The following is a 23,617-nucleotide window of genomic DNA, read 5'->3' as shown; positions in this document are numbered from 1 at the left end:
AATGTGTGACATATCTGAATACCTTCTTGATGGAATCAAAGTAAAAAACTGAAAGCATTTCCTACTGAGGAGACTGCAGTAAATGAGGAAATTAGGAAACTTCATAACAAATAAATCTCCCAAGATGGCCACCAGAGACAAAAGAGCCCAAATGCAGCACAAATATCACCCAGATGTAGCCCACATGTAGCCCAATGACAGAAGTGTGCAAAACACTTATTTTTTGTGTATTTGCAGTTTTATATAGTGCAGACATGTCAGGTATTGGAGTGCTTTACATGAACATTGGTTACATCACAGAAGATCACATTTATTTTGGTTGTAGACATGGGGAGATTAAGTGATTTGACCAGAATCACAGAATGTTGAGCTGAAGCAGAAACTCCAACCTGGTTCCCCAGTTGCAAAGTCTGCAGCTCTGGAAGTAACACCACATCCTCTCCTCTAAGTGCAACATTTAATCAAGTGGTCAACTGGATAAAAAAACATAAAGATTACAAATAATTTAAAAGTTCTTTGTCGCTATTTGAAAACTCAGAAAACCTCATTTTAGTTTTTAGAGCACTAACCATAATTTTGATGCAAATAAGACCCTCTCATATATGTAATTTCTAAAGGAAATGCTCTAGGTATTACAGTTTTGATTACATCAGGATGACGTCAGGCGTTCCACACTTTTGTAATAAATATAGAATGTTAGCAATCTAGTTGTTCATTGGGATACTGTTGAGAGGCAGAGGCCAGGGGCACAGACTCTGAAAATTGAAGGCAGGTAGGAGAGAGCAGAGGCAACAATTTGACCACACTGGGCAGGCAGGAAGGGCAGTGGCAGCACAACAGACTATGGAGGGCAGTGGAAAGGGGGGCAGGGGCAACAAACCAACAATACAGGACTGGCAAGAGAGGCTGTGGCAATATAATAGACCATTGTGGGCAGAAGGAAGAGGCAGTGGTAGTACAACCATACATGCCAACAGACCCGTTTCAGCCAGGAAACGTCCAATGTTTATAAACTCAAATGGGCTTTATTTTATCTGTCGCCTGTCTACAATCTCCTCTTTTTCAATGTAACTCAAAGGGGAAAATCAATACCCCAGTTTTTTTTCAAAATCTCCCTCTTACCAAGTTCAAAATGTTCGCAATTATGATACATTGGATCATGGTAGGCAGAAGGAATTGGGGTAGGGACATGGACTCGGATAACAGAGGACAGGAGGGACATGGAGAGGTGCACCAAACTGACCTTACAGGGCAGGCATCAGGGTTTGCAGCAGCACAATACACCACACAGGACATGCGGGACGGGAGTGCAGGACCATGCACATGGACAACAGAGAACAGACGGGAAAGAGGCAATGGTACCTAGCTGACCATAATATACAGACTGGATCGAAAGCTTCAGCATAACAGACCATAAAGGGCAGGAGGGATGGATCAGGGGCATTACAATGGAACAGACAAGCCAGGAGTGAGGGAACATGGAAAGAGAGGGCTGGGGGCAAGGGGGCAGGGCAGTAGCAGCAAGATGACCATGGAGGTCAGGCGGGATGGGCACTAGAAACAAGACACACCATGGAGAGCAACAGTGAGACTATGATGGCATACACACAGACCATGGAGGGAAGGTGGGAGGGGGTCAGGGGCAGCTAGCTGGCCACACAGGGAAGGTGGGAGGGGCTATGGCAGCACAGAAGACCATGCATGGCAAGCGGGAGGGTTAGTGGCAGCACAATGGCTATGATGGGCAAGAAGGAGGGTGCAGGGGCATGCACAAAGGACCATGGAGGATAGAAGGGAGGGTCAGGACCTGGGCATAGACAAGAGAGTTCAGGGGAAGGGGCCTCACAACAGCCCGCAGGCGCATGCAGGAGGAGCAGTTGCAGCACAACAGACCAGGGAGGGCAGAAGGGTGTGGCAGTAAAATGGACCATGGAGGACAGGAGGAAGGGGATAGGGGCATGGCATGTGGACAGGCAGGGTGGAGGTGGCAGGGACAGGTTACAGTCATCTGACAATGCTAGGCAGGTGGGAGGGGAGTGGCAGCTCAACAGAACACTCAGAGTAGATAGGAGTGGCAGGTCCATGGAACATGGTGGGCAAAAAGGATGGAGCAGGAGCATGCACAAAGACATCGGAGAGCAGGGGGAAGGAGAATAGGGGCAGCAAGCTAAGCACAGAGGCTAAGCAGGAGGTCAATGATGGGCCATAGAATTGGGCAATGGAGGGCAGGAGAAGTGGACTGGTACATCATGCTAAATGGAGGGCAGTGGCAGCACATCAGACCATGCATGGCAGGAGGGAGGAGGCTAGTCCATGGATTCAGACAACAGAGAATAGGGAGGAGGTGGATGGGGCAGCAAGCTAACTGTTCAGAGAAGGTGGGAATTAAGAACTTTATTGTTTTTAAAATGTGTGTCTGTGCGAACTACTTAAAATATGAACAAGCATGCAGCATAATCTCACTTTTATTCAGGAAGAAGAGGACGTTTGTGACTGTGACTCCAGGCTCACTTGGCAGAAACACCCCCTGACCCTCCACCCCCCATCACAAAATGTAATGCCCGTGAAAACGGCAGGTGTACGCAGTGTTATATAGAACATAGTCCTGAGAGTACGGTTGAAAATGAAAACTAGATATAGTATATGGTATTATGCACCAAAAAGTGTGATATAAGATGAACCGGGGCGTGAAATATAATATGCAATACATTGTGTGCAATGACATATTCATTGGAGAGCGCGAGATAGCACAGGCACTAGCGCGTGCTATGCGATATGCGCCTTGGAGTGTAATATGCACAGGGCAGTTTTGTGTAACCTAACTAGTCTCTAAAGTTGTAATATAGAATATGTGCTGGGGAGTGTAATGTTGCATATGCACTGTGACAAAGATATTTATCCCAGATTGTAATATGTATGGCATAGCGCTGTGCGTTATAACATAGGCATCAAGGAAGGCACGTTAGATGGGGCAATATAACCCGTGCGAAGGCAAGTGTGGCAGGACATATTCACGGGGTGGTGTTACAGTGCACATGGGCTAGAGAGTGTCATAGCATACGCACTAGCTGGTGGAATACAACACAGAGGTGTGTGGCACACGGCGGGCACTGGTGGGTGTAACACAGCATTGGGCTCAGCCAGGAGCACGCTGTGACTCTCAAGTGAGGTTCGTCTCCTTTCCAAAGAGTAAAATAAAAAGTATTACACATCTGGCGGTGGATGTGTGTTTTATTAACCGTGAGGGGTGTTTCTTGCATAGTTTGGTCGAATTTTTGTCGAATCCCCTTTGAATGGCATGGTGTGCATGTGTATTAAATGTGCCCGTCAATAGATACCCATGTTTGTATAAATAAATGACAAGGGTGTCTACTTGGAGAGTACCCACTGGCGGGGGCGCCGGGATTAGGCACGGTAGGGCGTCAGACATGTCAGAGCTTCACTAGCGGTGTAAATACATTCCACATGGATTTATTGTATGTATAGTCGCCTTTTAATGAATATCACGCAAATTGTCATGGTGATAGGTACATACGGTTTGTCCAGCATGTCCTAGGTGTTTCTATAAATATATATTTTTTTTAAATAATAAAAAACAAAGGCCATGACCCGGGGGTTAGGTTCCCCGGGGCAGATTAAGGCCTTGGGAGGGCGGCCACGCAGCCTCCTTCCAAATTTATTTTTTTCAACAAAACAAATTAGGGTGCTGGCCCTGGGGGATGGGGTCCCCAGGGCCAATAAATTAGAAAAAGAAGGGGGGTCACACAGCGCCCCTTCTTAAAAAAATTAAATAAATAAAAGCCCGGCATCGCGCTGGAGGCCACGCCCCCTCCTTGCAGCACTCTGCAAATGCGCCCCCTGGCCAGTTGTAAGTTGGGGAATTAATTCCCCTTCAATACTGAGGGTCCCTGAGGGCCAACTAGCCCAACAGGTATCTCAAGTATGCACCAGGGAGCTGTGTTGCAGACAGGTGTTCTGAGGCCACGCCCCTTTTTACACCTCGATGCAACGCAGCTCTGTGGCGCTTACTGGAGGTACCTAGTGGTCTAGTTGGACCGTAGGGACCCTCAGGATTCAAGAGGACTTAATCTCTTAACTTAAAACGGCCACAGGGTGTGTTTACACAGTGGGGAAGGGAGGGGATGGGGCCTGAGGTGACGTGTGCAAACACGCCCTGTGGCGCGTTTTAAGAGGTAGTTTTAATCCCCTGCCCTATTATATACTAGGGGCTTACAGAGGAGGTCAAGCTAATCACAGGGGTACCCCAACGCATAGTGTTCCCTAGTGTATGTAGGTGTTTTCACTGTATTCTGAGTGTCTTTTAACATAGCACTGGCTCTAGGACTGGTTAGTCAGACCCAGATACCACCAGTATCCGTCTGAAAAAGTTGAGGGTACAGGATGATTTTGCAACAAGGCTTCTTTCTGCTCTTCTGTTTGTTCTTTCTGCACGTTATCCTTCTTCCTGACTTTTCTTCGTCTTTGAGGACTTCTGTTGCTTCTTTCTGCATTTCTTTTCTTTCTTTCTGTGCGTTTTTTCTTCTTTCTTCACATGTCCTATCTCTGTAGGCATAGTTAGAAATTAGCGTTTAAAAAACCTTTGAAATTCACTGAAAAAAACATAGGTTTCAGGCACGTTATAGTTAGGAATTAGCATTTAAAAAACCTTAAAAATTAACTGAAAAAACCATAGGTTTCAGGGGCATTATAGTTAGCTGGACTTTTCACTCGTACAAAACCATTGAAATTCACCCGTTATAGTTAGTTCAGCTAACTATAACTCGCGTGCCCGCAATGCACTGCTGATGATGTCACATATTACATCACTCATGACATGGTCAGTGACATCACTCATGACATCACTGATGACATCTCAAATGACATCACTCATGACATCACTGATGACATCATCCTTGTGATAGAGTGGCAGACCTCCTCTCCCCCTAATATAACCTTTGATACACACATTCAAAAATGGAAACTAAAATTTTCCAAACAATGGACATACCAATACCAGTTACAACAACCTATTCAGTAATTCTGAGATCCACATACACATCCACTCATTCACCAACAGTCCTATACAGTCACTCATACATGTACTCACTCATCATATGTACTCATACACCTATACATCCTGTTACACAACGCCACTCATCCATAGAGTTACTCACACACATAGTCACGCATGCTAATAAAGAATCGAACATCCATTTACTTGCATATACAGTTATACACACACCACCACACTTACTTCTACAGAAACTTACACATACTTAGTATTTTAAACAATCACTTATAGAAACACATACTTATTCATACAGGAACTCTTCCAATCTCTCACTCTCACATATACTCACTTATATACACCAATTAGTCACATATACTAGTTTAAAACATATGTAGTTACTCATAAAGACACTATTGAGACAGTCATTCACTCACTAACACACCCATGCACACACTCATCCACCCATACAGTCCTGCACACATGCTGTCTTCAACACATACAAACAGTGAGTAACTCATTCATGCACCTATGCACTACGTAATACCCCCCACCGAACCATACAGACACTCAGACACTCATACTGATACTCAAAAAACCAACTAATAACCTATATAGACACTCATGTAGCTACTCACCAACCCATGCAGCCACTTATACACAAAGTGAGAGACTGATACAGATATTTACATATTTAAACATTACTCACTAAGCCATGTATTCACTAAAATACACTTAATCTGTCAGTTATACAATCAATTTTTCAAAAACAAATCATCGATTTAGACACTTATATACCTATTTATTCTTCCATCGACATTGAAATATACATATATAAAACATATGTAATTTTCAGAAAAACACACATTCACTGGATGATGTCATCAGTGATGTCATCAGTGATGTCATTTGAGATGTCATCAGTGATGTCATGAGTGATGTCACTGACCATGTCATGAGTGATGTAATATGTGACGTCATCAGCAGTGCATTGCGGGCGTGCGAGTTATAGTTAGCTGAACTAACTATAACGGGGGAACTTCAATGGTTTTGTACGAGTGAAAAGTCCAGCTAACTATAACGCCCCTGAAACCTATGGTTTTTTCAGTGAATATATATATATATATATATATATATATATATATATATATGTTCCACAGGTGAATGGGAGCACCCGTTGCCTCCAGAACAAAGGGCGCGTCGATATATATATTATCTACTGGCGGTCGCCAGTAGATAGTTATAGTTAGGACCGTGTTTCCATAGGAAATCCGCAACATTCTATTTGGAATAACTTTGGCGCCGGTCGACGAATCCTCGCGAAATTTTCAAAAGTAATGGGGCGCTACGCTCCGCTCCTACCCTGAAAGTCTCGGGGGGATTCGTCAAGCGGGGGCTGAGAAAAAAGGGGGTCCCAAAACGCATTTTCCCCATGCATTTTTCCTTAGGACCTTTAGACACAGCTACAGCCCGAACGGCTGAACAGAATTACTTGAAATTTGGCAGAGAGGTAGTCCTCAGGTCAAGGATGTGCCTTTTGTAGGTCTGGTGTAAATCTGTTCAGTTGGTCCTGAGAAAATAGCATTTAAATCAATATATATATCTGTAAGCGCGCTCCGTGCGCTTACCGTAAGCTTACCGTACGCGTACGGTGCCGTGCGCGAGCTCAATTCTGATTGGTGGTTACATGACTGTAAACATTCGAATCGGTCGAAATCAGGAAGTGTCGGCCGCCATTTTCTGTCTCTCGCACTGAGAAACAAAGGTGGGGAACGTGAAACGGGGGCAACGAAGAGAGTTGCAGACCCCCTAGTGTTTGTCAGGGGGTCCAAGAAGGACCCAAAAGTACGAAAAATAAAATTAATAATTTAAAAAAAAAAATCGCGGGGTACGCGTACGGTAAGCTTACCGTACGCGCACGGCAAAAAAAAAAATAATAAAAAATAAAGAAGTAACAATCACATTTATTAAATAAATTAAAGGACCCACAAGGGAGAAAAAAACAAATGTTACTGCGTAAAAAAAGGTGAGGCGCGCACGGCATGGACTGCGCAACGTGGGCGCTCGGTGCGCGAAGCGCACCGAGCGCCCACAGCGCGCGCAAGATGCGCGAAGCGCACCGTGCGCGCAGGGTGTGCGCATAGTGAAAAACCAGAAAAAAAAATAAAAAATAAATACATAACTTAGCATTTAAAAAAATGTACAAATTCACTGAAAAAACCATAGGTTTCACACACGTTATAGTTAGGAATTATCATTTACAAAACCTTGCAAATTCACTTAAAAAACCATAGGTTTCACACATGTTATAGTTAGCTGTACATTTCACTCGTAAAAAACCAATGAAATTCCACGTGATAGTTAGATCAGGTAACTATAACTTGCGCAACCGCAATCCACAATGTGTAATTTCAGATGTCATCATTGATGTCATGAGTGATGTCACTGACCATGTCATGAGTGATGTACTATGTGACGTCATCAGCAGTTTATTGTGCACGCGCAAGTTATAGTTACCTGATCTAACTATAACGTGGAATTTCATTGGTTTTTTACGAGTGAAATGTACAGCTAACTATAACATGTGTGAAACCTATGGTTTTTTAAGTGAATATATATATACATACATACATACATACATACAGTGAATTAATTTACACTGCTTTATAGCGCTGTATGTCATGTCACAGCTAATTCAGAGCGCAGGTCGCGTGTACTCTGCAGTACAGGTCAGCAGTGTTTAACCAGAGAAGACCGTAAAATTACCTCAGAGAAGAACATTAGCGATTCTCCTGTCAGCAGTGAAAGGTGTTAGATCTGTCACATTACGATGCTCCTGTGTTTTTTAGTTAAAACTAAACCTGGTGAGATTCTGTTATTGTAAACTGTGACAGTTCACAAAGTTAACAAATTCCAACTACACTACTGCCTGCCAGGACAAACATGTTTAAAGGCACCTCCAGTAACGCCTCCTTGCCCTCATTTTGCGTTGTGCAAAATCTTCTTCCTCTCATGTAAAGGTAATTCCCTGTAGTCGGATCTGCGGGACCGCAGAAATGGAGCAGGACACGTCATATATGCACACTGCAGCAGTGAGGAATACTTATCTGGGCTGAAAAGAACATTGGTGTAGGGAAGTCGCTGGGGGTGACACAGTAGCCTGGACGGGGTCCCCTGGGAGCTAGAGGGCAGCGGGGGTCTGAGGCTGCTCCGGGTACCTTGGGACAAGAGTCTGAAGTGTGCCCGTCACAGAAGTCTGTGGGCAACAGGGATCTGGATGAGTTAGGTCTGCAGTCCAACAGCACTCTGTGCTCCGCAGGCAGCAGGAGGGGACCAGGGCTGCAATGGAGGTTGCAGCAGCTATGTATATGTGAAGAGTCTGGGCTCAGGGACCAGAGCACTCAGGCAAACCTTGCATTGTATTCCAAGTGGAAGTGTCGGGATGGCAAGAAGTAGAGAGGGAGGGAGGGAGAATGAGAGAGAGGTGGTGGGAAGGCTGCAGAGAGTAGCTGGCTGCAGGATAGAGAGGAGAAGCAGGTGTCATAGAGAGGTGGTACTGCAGGAGAAAGAGAAGGCCGCAGGCGAGCAAGAGGATACAGGAGTGAGGGAACACAACAGGAGAGAGATGGGAGGGCTATGGTAGAGAATAGAGGCTTAAGAGATGAGGAGGGGGCTGTAGGAGGGTCTCTGAAAACCCCTTAGGTTACAGATACGTTAGAGTGAGGAGATAAAATTAAAAAACCTTCGAAATTCACTTAAAAAACCAAAGGTTACAGGGAAATTATAGTTAGGGAATAGAATTGAAAAAAACCTAGCAATTCCTTGAAAAAAACAAAGGTTACAGGGACGTTATAGTTAGGCTCACATTTCACTCGTACAAAACCAGAAAAATTCTGCTGTTATAGTTACCAGAGCTAGCTATAATATACGCCCCTGCAATGCACTGCTTATGACTTCTTCAGTGAATAAATACATATATATATATATATATATATATATATATATATATATATATATATATATATATATATATATGTATATTCATATAATTAGTTATATTTAGATATGTAAATATACACAGTCATATTTAAATATTTTAATCTAACATCTTTTAAGCAAACAGCTGAATGGACGGGCAGATAGATGGATGATAGATAGTTAGATATATGGTTAGATAGATAGATAAATAACTTTATTGTTGGGGAAGATGAAAGGTGCTCCGTAAACTAAATAATAAACAAACTGTGGCAAAATACAAAAACAATGTTTTGGTCGCAAAAAGCACACATTGCCATAGTAGTCCCTGCCCCTAATGTGGGTGTGAAAGGGCAGGATGCTGTCTCTCACTGTGAAGTTAGCCAATGGGTGAAGTGAGCAGACCCATTGCCCCATATTGTATGCTGAAGTGGGTGGAAAAAAATGTAAATGACACAATAACAAGCTAATAGATAAAGAGGGCCAGCTGAAAGTGCCTATAAGTATATTGTGCATAACATTTTAGTAAAATCAAAAGGGCTTGGCTAATGTCAGTCCTAAAATGAAAACAATAATGAAACCAAGGCACACAAAGAGTTCATCTTTTAAATCCCATGCGTTCTACCAACAATTTTCAAATTCAACCATTTTTCCAATGTCAAGCACATAGTGATATGTAAGGCAGTAAACATAGATGGTAATGGGAGGGTACTTAGAAGGTAAACAGCATCAGAATCCTAACACATAGGTGGTGTAACATTATTTATAGGTTTGGCCAACTCTGGTACGAGATGTGCTAGACAGAGAACTCGAAGAAGATGCTAGGAGTCAGACCAGTAAGTTTTTTATAGGCTGTTTGAACAGGTTCAGCTTCTGCTTTTGTTCTCTCTTGCAGAGCATTATGTTTGAAAAGGCTTGCAGGGCAGCCCATGTGACTTTCTGTCATATTGCGTAAGAGGACCCTATTTATTGAAAATAATGAATGTATCTTCAATTGCAGATAAGGAACATCAGTTTATTTGGTGTATTTTCTAGTAGGCAGAGTCCCTTAATATCTGTATATCTGTTATATTTGAACAGGCAGTCTTATTTGACTCTTCTGGGATGAGAGGAGAATAAACTACACAGAACTTCCATTGGTGTACATGCCCTATGACTCTATTGAGAATGGGCTGGACAACTACCAATGGCCGCTCACTCTATTCTGGCTTTGCCTCATCTCAACAGGCTATGACTAATAGCATCCTGACGTGATTGGTTGTTACAGAAATTATTTTGTTTCATCCAAAGCCATGTTGTAGGAACTCAAAGCTCCAACTGGACACAAGGTAATACATTTCTCTCAGAACTTGATTTGCTTCAGGGTTTGCTTTATTCACACGCAATCATGGCATCCTCCTTTTAACAGACTGTGCATGTTAACTGCATGATTTGATTTTGAAAAATAAAAAGCCTAAGGGATCTCTGCTGTGTTTTCTCTTCGCGGGGTACGCGTACGGTAAGCTTACCGTACGCGCACGGCAAAAAAAAAAATAATAAAAAATAAAGAAGTAACAATCACATTTATTAAATAAATTAAAGGACCCACAAGGGAGAAAAAAACAAATGTTACTGCGTAAAAAAAGGTGAGGCGCGCACGGCATGGACTGCGCAACGTGGGCGCTCGGTGCGCGAAGCGCACCGAGCGCCCACAGCGCGCGCAAGATACGCGAAGCGCACCGTGCGCGCAGGGTGTGCGCATAGTGAAAAACCAGAAAAAAAAATAAAAAATAAATACATAACTTAGCATTTAAAAAAACGTACAAATTCACTGAAAAAACCATAGGTTTCACACACGTTATAGTTAGGAATTATCATTTACAAAACCTTGCAAATTCACTTAAAAAACCATAGGTTTCACACATGTTATAGTTAGCTGTACATTTCACTCGTAAAAAACCAATGAAATTCCACGTGATAGTTCGATCAGGTAACTATAACTTGCGCGACCGCAATCCACAATGTGTAATTTCAGATGTCATCATTGATGTCATGAGTGATGTCACTGACCATGTCATGAGTGATGTACTATGTGACGTCATCAGCAGTTTATTGTGCACGCGCAAGTTATAGTTACCTGATCTAACTATAACGTGGAATTTCATTGGTTTTTTACGAGTGAAATGTACAGCTAACTATAACATGTGTGAAACCTATGGTTTTTTAAGTGAATATATATATACATACATACATACATACATACAGTGAATTAATTTACACTGCTTTATAGCGCTGTATGTCATGTCACAGCTAATTCAGAGCGCAGGTCGCGTGTACTCTGCAGTACAGGTCAGCAGTGTTTAACCAGAGAAGACCGTAAAATTACCTCAGAGAAGAACATTAGCGATTCTCCTGTCAGCAGTGAAAGGTGTTAGATCTGTCACATTACGATGCTCCTGTGTTTTTTAGTTAAAACTAAACCTGGTGAGATTCTGTTATTGTAAACTGTGACAGTTCACAAAGTTAACAAATTCCAACTACACTACTGCCTGCCAGGACAAACATGTTTAAAGGCACCTCCAGTAACGCCTCCTTGCCCTCATTTTGCGTTGTGCAAAATCTTCTTCCTCTCATGTAAAGGTAATTCCCTGTAGTCGGATCTGCGGGACCGCAGAAATGGAGCAGGACACGTCATATATGCACACTGCAGCAGTGAGGAATACTTATCTGGGCTGAAAAGAACATTGGTGTAGGGAAGTCGCTGGGGGTGACACAGTAGCCTGGACGGGGTCCCCTGGGAGCTAGAGGGCAGCGGGGGTCTGAGGCTGCTCCGGGTGCCTTGGGACAAGAGTCTGAAGTGTGCCCGTCACAGAAGTCTGTGGGCAACAGGGATCTGGATGAGTTAGGTCTGCAGTCCAACAGCACTCTGTGCTCCGCAGGCAGCAGGAGGGGACCAGGGCTGCAATGGAGGTTGCAGCAGCTATGTATATGTGAAGAGTCTGGGCTCAGGGACCAGAGCACTCAGGCAAACCTTGCATTGTATTCCAAGTGGAAGTGTCGGGATGGCAAGAAGTAGAGAGGGAGGGAGGGAGAATGAGAGAGAGGTGGTGGGAAGGCTGCAGAGAGTAGCTGGCTGCAGGATAGAGAGGAGAAGCAGGTGTCATAGAGAGGTGGTACTGCAGGAGAAAGAGAAGGCCGCAGGCGAGCAAGAGGATACAGGAGTGAGGGAACACAACAGGAGAGAGATGGGAGGGCTGTGGTAGAGAATAGAGGCTTAAGAGATGAGGAGGGGGCTGTAGGAGGGTCTCTGAAAACCCCTTAGGTTACAGATACGTTAGAGTGAGGAGATAAAATTAAAAAACCTTCGAAATTCACTTAAAAAACCAAAGGTTACAGGGAAATTATAGTTAGGGAATAGAATTGAAAAAAACCTAGCAATTCCTTGAAAAAAACAAAGGTTACAGGGACGTTATAGTTAGGCTCACATTTCACTCGTACAAAACCAGAAAAATTCTGCTGTTATAGTTACCAGAGCTAGCTATAATATACGCCCCTGCAATGCACTGCTTATGACTTCTTCAGTGAATAAATACATATATATATATATATATATATATATATATATATATATATATATATATATATATATATATATATGTATATTTATATAATTAGTTATATTTAGATATGTAAATATACACAGTCATATTTAAATATTTTAATCTAACATCTTTTAAGCAAACAGCTGAATGGACGGGCAGATAGATGGATGATAGATAGTTAGATATATGGTTAGATAGATAGATAAATAACTTTATTGTTGGGGAAGATGAAAGGTGCTCCGTAAACTAAATAATAAACAAACTGTGGCAAAATACAAAAACAATGTTTTGGTCGCAAAAAGCACACATTGCCATAGTAGTCCCTGCCCCTAATGTGGGTGTGAAAGGGCAGGATGCTGTCTCTCACTGTGAAGTTAGCCAATGGGTGAAGTGAGCAGACCCATTGCCCCATATTGTATGCTGAAGTGGGTGGAAAAAAATGTAAATGACACAATAACAAGCTAATAGATAAAGAGGGCCAGCTGAAAGTGCCTATAAGTATATTGTGCATAACATTTTAGTAAAATCAAAAGGGCTTGGCTAATGTCAGTCCTAAAATGAAAACAATAATGAAACCAAGGCACACAAAGAGTTCATCTTTTAAATCCCATGCGTTCTACCAACAATTTTCAAATTCAACCATTTTTCCAATGTCAAGCACATAGTGATATGTAAGGCAGTGAACATAGATGGTAATGGGAGGGTACTTAGAAGGTAAACAGCATCAGAATCCTAACACATAGGTGGTGTAACATTATTTATAGGTTTGGCCAACTCTGGTACGAGATGTGCTAGACAGAGAACTCGAAGAAGATGCTAGGAGTCAGACCAGTAAGTTTTTTATAGGCTGTTTGAACAGGTTCAGCTTCTGCTTTTGTTCTCTCTTGCAGAGCATTATGTTTGAAAAGGCTTGCAGGGCAGCCCATGTGACTTTCTGTCATATTGCGTAAGAGGACCCTATTTATTGAAAATAATGAATGTATCTTCAATTGCAGATAAGGAACATCAGTTTATTTGGTGTATTTTCTAGTAGGCAGAGTCCCTTAATATCTGTATATCTGTTATATTTGAACAGGCAGTCTTATTTGACTCTTCTGGGATGAGAGGAGAATAAACTACACAGAACTTCCATTGGTGTACATGCCCTATGACTCTATTGAGAATGGGCTGGACAACTACCAATGGCCGCTCACTCTATTCTGGCTTTGCCTCATCTCAACAGGCTATGTAAAATGACTAATAGCATCCTGACGTGATTGGTTGTTACAGAAATTATTTTGTTTCATCCAAAGCCATGTTGTAGGAACTCAAAGCTCCAACTGGACACAAGGTAATACATTTCTCTCAGAACTTGATTTGCTTCAGGGTCTGCTTTATTCACACGCAATCATGGCATCCTCCTTTTAACAGACTGTGCATGTTAACTGCATGATTTGATTTTGAAAAATAAAAAGCCTAAGGGATCTCTGCTGTGTTTTCTCTTTTTAAACCCTAGGTTCTAAGATTATTGTCAATGAAGATGTCACCCTTTGGAAAGAGAAGGGCTAAATAGCCTCCTCTGCAGTTGAAGCTGGTGCCAACAAGAGGTCCTTCACCATGACAGGTTCAGAAACCGATACATGACAGACGGCAGACAGAGAAGATTCAGAAGTGAAAATTCACCATATAGATGGATACGAAAAATGGGGCATCATAAAACTGGATGCCATATAGCTTCCTTTGTTACTTAGTAAGAAGTAAGTGAACATTTGCTTACAGCCGGGTTGTAAAAAGGAGTGCTGCAAGCAAACAGCAACACAAACACCTAGTCAAGGACCAACATGTATTTTTATTTTGTAATCCAATGGTGAAGATGTCAAGATTTCTTTACTATATAAAGTGTTGTTTTACTTTACCACACCTTTCACTGTTCCTTGAATTGTCCGTAAGTAGTGGGTAGCGTTGTTTGGTATGTTGTATTCTTCCCACATCAAGATGCAGCTAAAATCCTGTTGAGTTAGGTGCGTTATCCCAGTGCAACCAAGATTTCAAACCAGAGCTTGTATCATATGCAAGTTGATTACATGCAGAGGACAGGCAGTGCAGGGCCTTGGGGTGTGTCTCAGCCGTGCACAAAGAAATTGTTCACATCAGATGCTCCTCTTGAGCCCACTCTAGTAAGCTTTTTTTCCAGTGTTCTAGTAGACCCAATGTATAAGGATTAACCTTTTTGCAAGGACAGCACCCAACACCCTCATTCGTATCTGCATTTTACATTGCTTCCTCTTTGGCCGTATATTTAACAGACATGTTTTAATAGATTTAATTATATTGAGGCTTTCTATTCCTTTCAGGTTCCTTCCTAACTCACTCCAGAGACCCTCCGTCCCTGAGCACCCCCACATCAGGGGCAAACAACCAACCTTGGAAGCACCATATCTGCCGCAAAGGGACATCCTTTCTGGATAGATCAAGGCCAGATTGCCGGGATCATATATATTTCGTGAAAGTAATTACATTGAATTAATTTAAAACATGTTTTTGGGGAGACTTAACTTGCTCACGTGCTAGCTTCCATTCTCTACTTGTCAGTTCATCTGAGCAATTTGCTGGCAAACTGTCCCTGCATTCCCGCCCCTGTCCTGCACTATAGAACGTACTTATCAATTTCCTACATCCTTCCATATCCAGTCATTTTAGCATTAGCTTATGTTCATTTGTGGCCACAGGGAACATGTTCCAGATGACACTAGCTGTATGAGCTACTTTAGCATATTGTAAGAATTGATCCCTTTGTAACTCAGAGACCTCCTGCACCTGTTCAAACTTGAACAATCTATCATTTAACAACAGGTCCCCTTCAGTTTTAAACCCTCCCTCGTGCTAGTTTCGAAGAGAAGTCCCTTTTCCTATCTCAAAATTGTTTGATAGTCCAAATAGGAATTTAGCCAACAAATGGGGACCTCTTCAGGACTCTGATCACCACCTTGTGCCATACTTCTGTCGCACTGCAGACCAGGCCCGGCACATCCCCAGAACTCCACGACCCATCATAAATAGCTCCATTGTTGTCCGCCCCGATCCTATACCCACTAGGAGCTACGTAGGTCCCTCCTCAATTCATCACAAGTTGCAGACCACCTACCAGAGTTTCAGTATATCCAACTTTACTCGACTGTGTTTCCCAGCCCACCGCAAAGTGCACAAAAGGCTAATCTGCATAATGGAGACATAGGGATAGAGCACATCATGTTCTGCAGCACATAAAGACAGTGACACAGAAAAACCATCTTTGCTAGAGAGATTCGACCCATAATCGAAAGGGGCAGTATTTCCCAGAATTTTGCAGAGTGGTCAACTCACCACCACTCTGCCCATATTGAGTGAATACTAGACCAGCAGGCATTGCATTACCCAAACCCCCAAATATCTAAAACTACCTCTTTACCACTCCAATCTCACATTTGTGGATAGGTCCTCCCCGTTTCGCACCAATTGCCCCAAAGGGACCCGCCTTGATTTATTACAGTTAGTTCACGTGCCCAAAACGTCTGAAAACTCCTCCCTTTCTTCTAGTAAATGTGGAAGAGGTCTACGTGGGTCTCTTAGTTGTACCAATGCGTCAGCTGCGTACAAGGAGAAAATAAGTGCCACATTGCCCACTCAAATACCCCACGGGTAAGGTCCCTTCTACAGACTACAAGCGAACGGCTCAATCACTATTGCAAACAGCAGCGGCAACAAAGGTCAGCCTTGTCTGCTTCCTCTTTCCAAAGCCCACGAGTCCGCTATTATTCCTCCCGTACGTACTCTGGCTCTAGGTTCAATATATAACAGTTTTACTAAGCTTATGTATGTTGGGACAAAGCCCATGCCTTTCAGAACCACCCATAGAAACGGGTAGTTTACCGTGTCAAAGAGGCGTTCCAAGTCCAGGGACGCTACTGCATACTCATCCTCTGATGACTCCAGCATTTGCTTGGCTTGTGTGAGTCTCTTATATTATATGCAGTATTCCTACCTGGAATGAACCCCGTCTGGTCTGCAGCAGTCATTAAGCCTATCACCTCAAAAATTCTATTAGCAAGGACCTTAGTTAACAGCTTCACATCTGTGTTAAGCATCGACAGTGGCCTATAAGACGTAAGCAGCTCCTGGTCTTTGCTCTCAGAAATCATAACTATTACCGCTTCCCTCTGGGAATGAGTGAGCTGCTCCCTCTCACATGCCTCCATAAACCCTGTCATCAATTTTTCCAACAAAGGCGGGAATAGCTCCTAATAAACCTCTGCCGCGATACCATCCACCTTACCTTAGCCTTTTCATACTCTCCAATGCCTCTTTTAGTTCTTCTACTCTAATCAAGACCTCCAGGTTTTGGCGTTGCTCCTCAGTCAGGCGTGGGAGTCCCACCTCCCGCAAGTACCATGTAATATCACCAGGAGGAACATTCAGCCTCTGATAGAAGGTGTCTTTCAACTATACCATAAACTTCTCATAAATATGGCCCCTCACTGTAATGCCCGACCCACCTTTCTCTCTCAGCCTCATAATGTGCGTTTGTGGTCTTTTCCACTTCAATAGCTAGGCTAACATGCTTCCCAGCTTATCTTCTTCCCTGAACAGCTTCTGTCGATATTGTGTGTGTGTATATGTATCTACCATTGTCCTAGTGTCCTCTGTCGCATCGTGGCCACCTTCTCTCTCTGTAGTCAAAAGGGTCTACGTCATCTGTTGTTCCTTTAGTGCCTGTGTTTGTTCCAGGTCAGACTGTGTGCGCTCCAGTTGGCACCTAACCCCTAATTTCTCTGGGGATTTGTGGTTAAATGTAGAGTTGGGTGGTATATTCTTTCATGTGTTTTTCGCAGCGTTTGTCAGTGCCTCTGAACTCATTGACTGCAAAAGCATGCTCGGTCTACCATACTGCGGCTTCAGGGTAGCAATCAAAGGCACTCGGTCAGAGACACCCCTGTTTAAGTAAGACAGAGTTTTAAACATTGCTATGTCTTCCCTGCGTCCCATCACATAGTCCAACATGCTAAACCCCCATGTACACTGGAAAAGTAAGAGTATTCCTTATCATATGGGTGATAGAATCTCAAAACATCTACCAAATCAAAGTCAATATTAGAGTCAGTGAGCACAGTTTCCATGCCTTGCTTCATCCCAGGCCAGCGGTGAAACTTATCTATTCTCAAATTCAGGATACAGTTAAAGTCCACAGCCCATATTGCTGTCTCTGTAGCTTAAGGTGCGGTCATTCTCACAATTTCAAGAAAGATTTATTATCATCCATTATAGGAGCATACATTTTTATCAGACTGGTGTCATATCCCTCCAACAGTCCCACCACTTCATCGTACCTCCCTAATGGGTCTGTCATCACCTCTCGGGGTTTAAAAGAGGTATCCACCGCCATCCATACAGTTACCTTCAGCGTAGTTTGAGTACTCCGCTTACGCAGTTTGTCGGCCTCCACCCTAAACAGATGGGGCTCCTGCAACATTGCAATCTGCACCGAGTATTGCTTGAGATAAGAATATACCATATATCTCTTTCACAGGGAGCAGATTCCCCCTGCAGACCCCTCCCCAAATTTTCCCTCTCGCATTGCCCCCCCCTGTGCTCCCATCTATGTGTATTGATCTTCGACTTGTGTCATGCTCAATATTTTTAACCAAGCACACTATCAGTAACTTCTCATAACTTGTGTCATGTCTTGCTGCAACCCACCCCATCCCACAGGCAAACACTTAAAACAACAAATAGTGCTCCGCCTAAGTGTGCGACCGGTCACTTGAGGAGATCAAGTGACTGAGCACTAAATCCACCCCTTCCTCTAAAAGTTTAGCCAACTCTTAAATGAAACGAAATAGTAGAAGAATCTGCAGGCAGAATCTATCCAGCTCAGGGTTCAAGCCACATGACGGGTGTACCCTATCTGAAACAAGGCTGCCAAATTGCTATTCCAAACAGTGGGAGGGTTTAGCAGACCCAGGAGCTCACCCCGGGTGTCTTATCCCACAGAAAGGGGGTTCTGACAGCATCCACCTTCTCCCTCTCGGATTCAGTGTGTAAGTTGTAAATGTAACACAAAGAGTCCATTGATATGAAATGTCAAGTTGTGTCTTCTTCAGTCAGCCATTAATAATGCACTCTAAGATGGGCTATATTGTCCTGTCCTTCAAGAGACATTTTTCAAAGGAAGAATTTGTTTAGACCATTGGTGGCTTGATATGTTAAAGTTGGAATATTTATTTACCTAAAATGACAGCTTACTCAGAGTTCCTTCCTTAGGTTTGCATCATTTCTCCCACACTTCAAGCATCTGAACACATTGTTTATAGAATGGCTTCATGATTCACAAAGCTTTTTCATCAGCATAAGTCAGTCTTAGCAAGGAAAAGTCATAATGAACACATATCCATGTGACATGTAATTCACAGAAGTATGGGCAATAGTAATACTTATGTGTCTATGATGCATGAAGCTCATTAGTTCAGGACACACATGTAAATCTTGACTCACATTAGAAGCAGCGAGCTTCCAAGGATATTGTCTAAGGAGTGGCTAGGGAAATTAAATGAAAACTAGTGTGCCTCGGTACTCATCCACTATCCCAGTATGAAGTTGAGGAATTCACAACATAAAACCTAGTGAGGGCACTCCCTGTCTTGACATTTGGTATCAAGCACAACTCACTACTTTATCTCTGCACCGCCAAAATTATTTAGCAGACTTCAGTTTAACTTTAGTGCCCAATTTTCTTCTAAATCACATTTCATTGTATTTCGTTTCATCTAAAACATTTCGAGGTTCTTCAAGACTGTCATGTTCACCTAGTTTAAAAGCATCCAAAACACTACCTTCCACCTTTAATTCATTTTAAATTCACCACAGAAACTTTACAAAATATGTTAACCTTAGTTGAACTTCCAGAATTGATAGTAGATCTTTAAAACGTGTGTAATAGCATTTTCATTCACATTTCAGATGTGGTATATGTTGGAATAATTTCCCCATAGTTGTGTTCCATCCGTTTTACCATGGAATAACTTCTGTTGCAAATAGCACACAAGTCTCTAAACGTGTGCTTCCTAAATACATATCCCCATACCGGAAATGGCATCTTGTACAACCTACCCTACCGTCTACCGTTTTTCACCTACCAAACAAGGTCTTTCAGTATTTATAATTAGCTCAGAATCCCTCAAAACTGAGTTTGACTAAAAATATCCCTTTTGATATAGGTGCTGAGAGGACCACATACTTTTATATTTTTATCTACTTTTTCTTTATTGTTGGAAGTGACCATTTTTTGGGTGGTATTACCCCGAATATTTGCCTTCACCTCCCTATGTTTTTTTCTGAACCCGTTTTGTTGGCTTTAGGACTCTTCACACTTTACTCCTGCTAACCAGTGGTAAGGTGCTTGTGATCTCCCTTCCAAACATGGTAACATTTGTATACCACTAATTGGTACATTTAATTTACTTGGAAGTCCCTACTAAATGGTACTACTTGTACACAAGGCCTGTAAAGTAAATGCTACAAGTGGGCAGCAGCACTCATTGTGCCACCCACTTACATAGCACTGTTAAACATGTCTTAGGCATGCCACTGCAGATTTTAGTGCAGTTTTAAACTGACATCTCAACCTGCCAAAAAAAACGTTTGCTAGTCCTAAACCTTCCTTTTTAATACTTATAAGTAACCACTAAGGAAGGCCCTAACAGCTCATAGGGCGGGATGAATGTTATTTAAAAAGTAGGCCATGTATATTTCATGTTTCACATGTCCTGACAGTGAAGACCCCCCCCTAAGTTGTTTTTCACTTTAGCAAGCATATCTCTTCCATAGCCTAACACTGGTTTACCTTATTACATTTAATGAGTTCTAAATTCAGTTTGGGAACAGCTAGAATGATGCTTCTTCCATTCATTTGAATCATAATCTAAAATATTATTCAGTGGTAAGGTCATATTTTAAATTTAAACTTTAGAAGGTGCCATTTTCCAGCCTAAATGTGCCTCTCTGGCAGTTTCCAGGGTCACATGCTTCTCTCCTGTGGTGTGATGCGTATTCCTCCCAGACAAGGAACATGAGGGCCTTCGATGTGGTGTTGGCTTCCCTACAGCTGCATATGGCGGAACACCAGCACTTCATCAAGGATTTGCAGAGTAGAATCCGGGTCCTTGAGGAGCGGTCCTATGACGTGGAGCGCTGCTCCAGAAGGTCTAACGTCCAAACCCTGACTTAAGACCTTTGTTGAGCCTGCTGACCTCACTCCCTTCTATTCCTTGGAGAGAGCCTATCGGGTTCCAGCCCGACGGCCCCCACCAACTCTCCGCTGTGTCCAGCGCTTGCAAAACCCCTTCACTTCAAAGAAAGGAACGCCCTGCTGCGGGCAACGAGGGTGAAGTGTCCACTAAAACTTGAGGACAAGACTGTCATGCTCTACCTAAATTATACCTAGGCTGTACAACGGCAGAGAGCCACCTTCTTGGGGGTAAAGAAACAGCTGCTACAGTTGAACGTCCAATACTTTCTGCTGATCAGAGTGTGACTTGGGAGGCTCATTTCACCAGCTTTTTCGATGGGCAGGGGGACCAGACAGGGTTACCCTTTGTTCCGCCTTCTCTTTGTGATAGCGATGGAGCCGCTCGTTGCTCATCACCATCGGGAATGACGAGAATGGGGCACCCCTAGCTGACAGCCTACATGGGGTGTCCCTATATGCGGATGAATTGCTGCTCTACCTCTGTGATGTACACTTGGATCTCACCTCCCTGACTGCCATGTTCCACAAGTTTGCCGATGTGGAGGGCCTCCTTGTTAACTTTGCTAAATCATTCGTTTACCCGTTATGTCCTGGGACACCTCCCCCTCCCCCCACCCCGAGAGGCGTTACTAGATGGGGTCTCACTTAGTTGGAGAGGTAACACGGTCCGGTACCTGAGAATACACCTGTACCACTCGGCCACTGATCTCCTTAACAGGAACCTGGGACGGGCCCTGTCATTGCTGCGTTTCTGGAAACAGCTTCTGCTAGTGGTAACAGGGAGAATAGCCTTGTCAAAGATGGTTATCCTTCCCCAACTACTGTATTTATTTTACACATTTCACCCTGATACCTCCCTGCTCCTTCGTCCGAGACCTGGAAATTCTATTGAGAGAATTGCTCTGGGGGATCGACGCCACCGAATTGCCTCGGCAAAGGTGCAGCTCCCTACCAGTATGGAGGAGGGATAGGTGCCCATTCTTATGAGGCATATTATTTGCGGCTCAATTGCAGTGGCTATCCCGCTGGCTAGCGGACAGAACTTGGGCGATATGGGCTAGGGTTCGCTCACCCTCACAGCAGCCGCAACATATAGCCTTCTGTTTCCAAAATACACACCTCCATCCCCAGGGTCCGTTCACATCACCATAGCTCGACAATGTATGGTCATGGTAAATGTCCTTACTCGTCACATTACACCTATGACCCTTCGCTCCCACTGCTAGGCCTTCCGTGCCCTGCACCAGAACTATGCCATTAGCACAAGCTCTCCCTGGACACGGTGGGGGACCTTTTCACTGAGGGAAGACTACTTACCTTTGACCAACTTAGAGCTAACAACTAGATACCCCCAGGCCAATTCCTTATGTATGGGTAGTGCCGCAACACTCTCTGTGTTCTCTGGTCAATGGCAGATGACGAGTCTCCGACCTGCACGGACCTCCAGGCACTGCTTCAGATGAGCACCAGGAGGCATCTTGTCACCTGGCTATACAGGGTGCTCAGGTAACACACCTGGCCTTCACTCTTGACTCAGCGTTCTAAGTGGGAGGACGATATTGGGAGGGGACAAAGAATGGGAACTAGCTTTGGAATTCCCTCAATCAGTCTTGCTGAATGCACGTTTTAAAAGCATAACATTTTCTAATTACATAACACCTAATCAACTCAATCGCTGCTTCCCCCCACGCGCACCCTGCTGCCCCTGGTATAATTTGGCATCTGCAGACTTACGCCATATGCTCTGGTATTGTCCATCTCTTTCCCTTACTGGTCTTACATACACTCGACCCTTTGCGATGTCACAGAGCTCCCAGACTTGGACTCATGGGAGGCCAGCACCCTGGGCATCTTCAAACACTGGAATCAGCACAAGGTACGGGCCTGTTTTTCCAGTTAGGCCCTCCTGTTGGCGAAGAGGAGTCTGACAATGCCCTGGGGAGCACCGTCAGGGCCACCAGTGGTGGCCTGGCGTGGGACGATCTGTAAGTGGGGATGGACGGAGGGCGAGGGCCTCAGATATGAGGAGGGCCGTTGACTATGCAAAGTCCCCCTCTCTGATGCCTGGGACACACTACTGGACCAATTTTGCCAACTAGCCCCCATGCGACCCCCTCCGTCTTACCTCAGGAGCCGGCAGACCCCTTGCCCCTTTCTGGGGGACCCCAGTCACAATACCCCCAGTCCGATCCACAGCCCCCTGCCCCAGATGCTCCCCCCACTCCGCTTGGCACTACCTGGGCAAATGCCCTCTCCTCACATCAATGCTCCCTAGTGGGTCATGTCTTCCCCTTCTAACCATGCCATTCAGGTTGAGACTTCAGAATCTCCTCATAACTCGCCCAGCTTACCGCTTCCTTCAGACACTCAGATTTTCCTCTTATGGACCGGGCCCCTCCATGTTCCTCTCGAACTCCACCCCACCAGTTCCTTATTAACATGGTTGCATAGGACACTTCTCCTGGATCTACCCCAAGCCACGGGTACGCCGGACACCTATACATTGCAGAACACACATGCCTTAAGTGCTATTGTTGCCCCCGGGGGTGGTCAGGGACTCAGCAGGAACTGTTATCTGCTCCTGAAGTCGCACTACTGCTGTGTCTTCATGTACTTGCTGATGATATTATGATGTACCTGAAATAATATGACCTTATATTTTTTTTCCCAAAAATTTAAATAAAGCCAGTTATTTAAAACAGAAAAGTGAGTTTCCCCACTTAAATGTTACTTCTTTAGTCATATTTCATTTATAGGCAAATGCAACCAAGTTGTTACTGTTGGCTTGTGGCA

The 23,617-nt window shown here is 43.7% G+C and overlaps 1 protein-coding gene across 1 annotated transcript in view; it reads left to right on the top strand.

The window, feature by feature from the left end:
- Positions 1-23,617, top strand: part of SCAF8 (SR-related CTD associated factor 8) — a 1,763,249-nt gene that overhangs the window by 1,732,485 nt on the left and 7,147 nt on the right. The window contains exons 24-25 of the transcript XR_014963046.1: positions 14,060-14,300; positions 14,898-15,052. The gene's annotated coding sequence lies outside the window, so the exon portion shown is untranslated. The remainder of the gene's footprint in view (positions 1-14,059; positions 14,301-14,897; positions 15,053-23,617) is intronic.

This window comes from Triturus cristatus, chromosome 6, assembly GCF_964204655.1.
Source record: "Triturus cristatus chromosome 6, aTriCri1.1, whole genome shotgun sequence".
NCBI lineage: Eukaryota > Metazoa > Chordata > Amphibia > Caudata > Salamandridae > Triturus > Triturus cristatus.
Note: the sequence above shows the minus strand (reverse complement) of the source record. Positions and strands in the feature narration are given on the sequence as shown.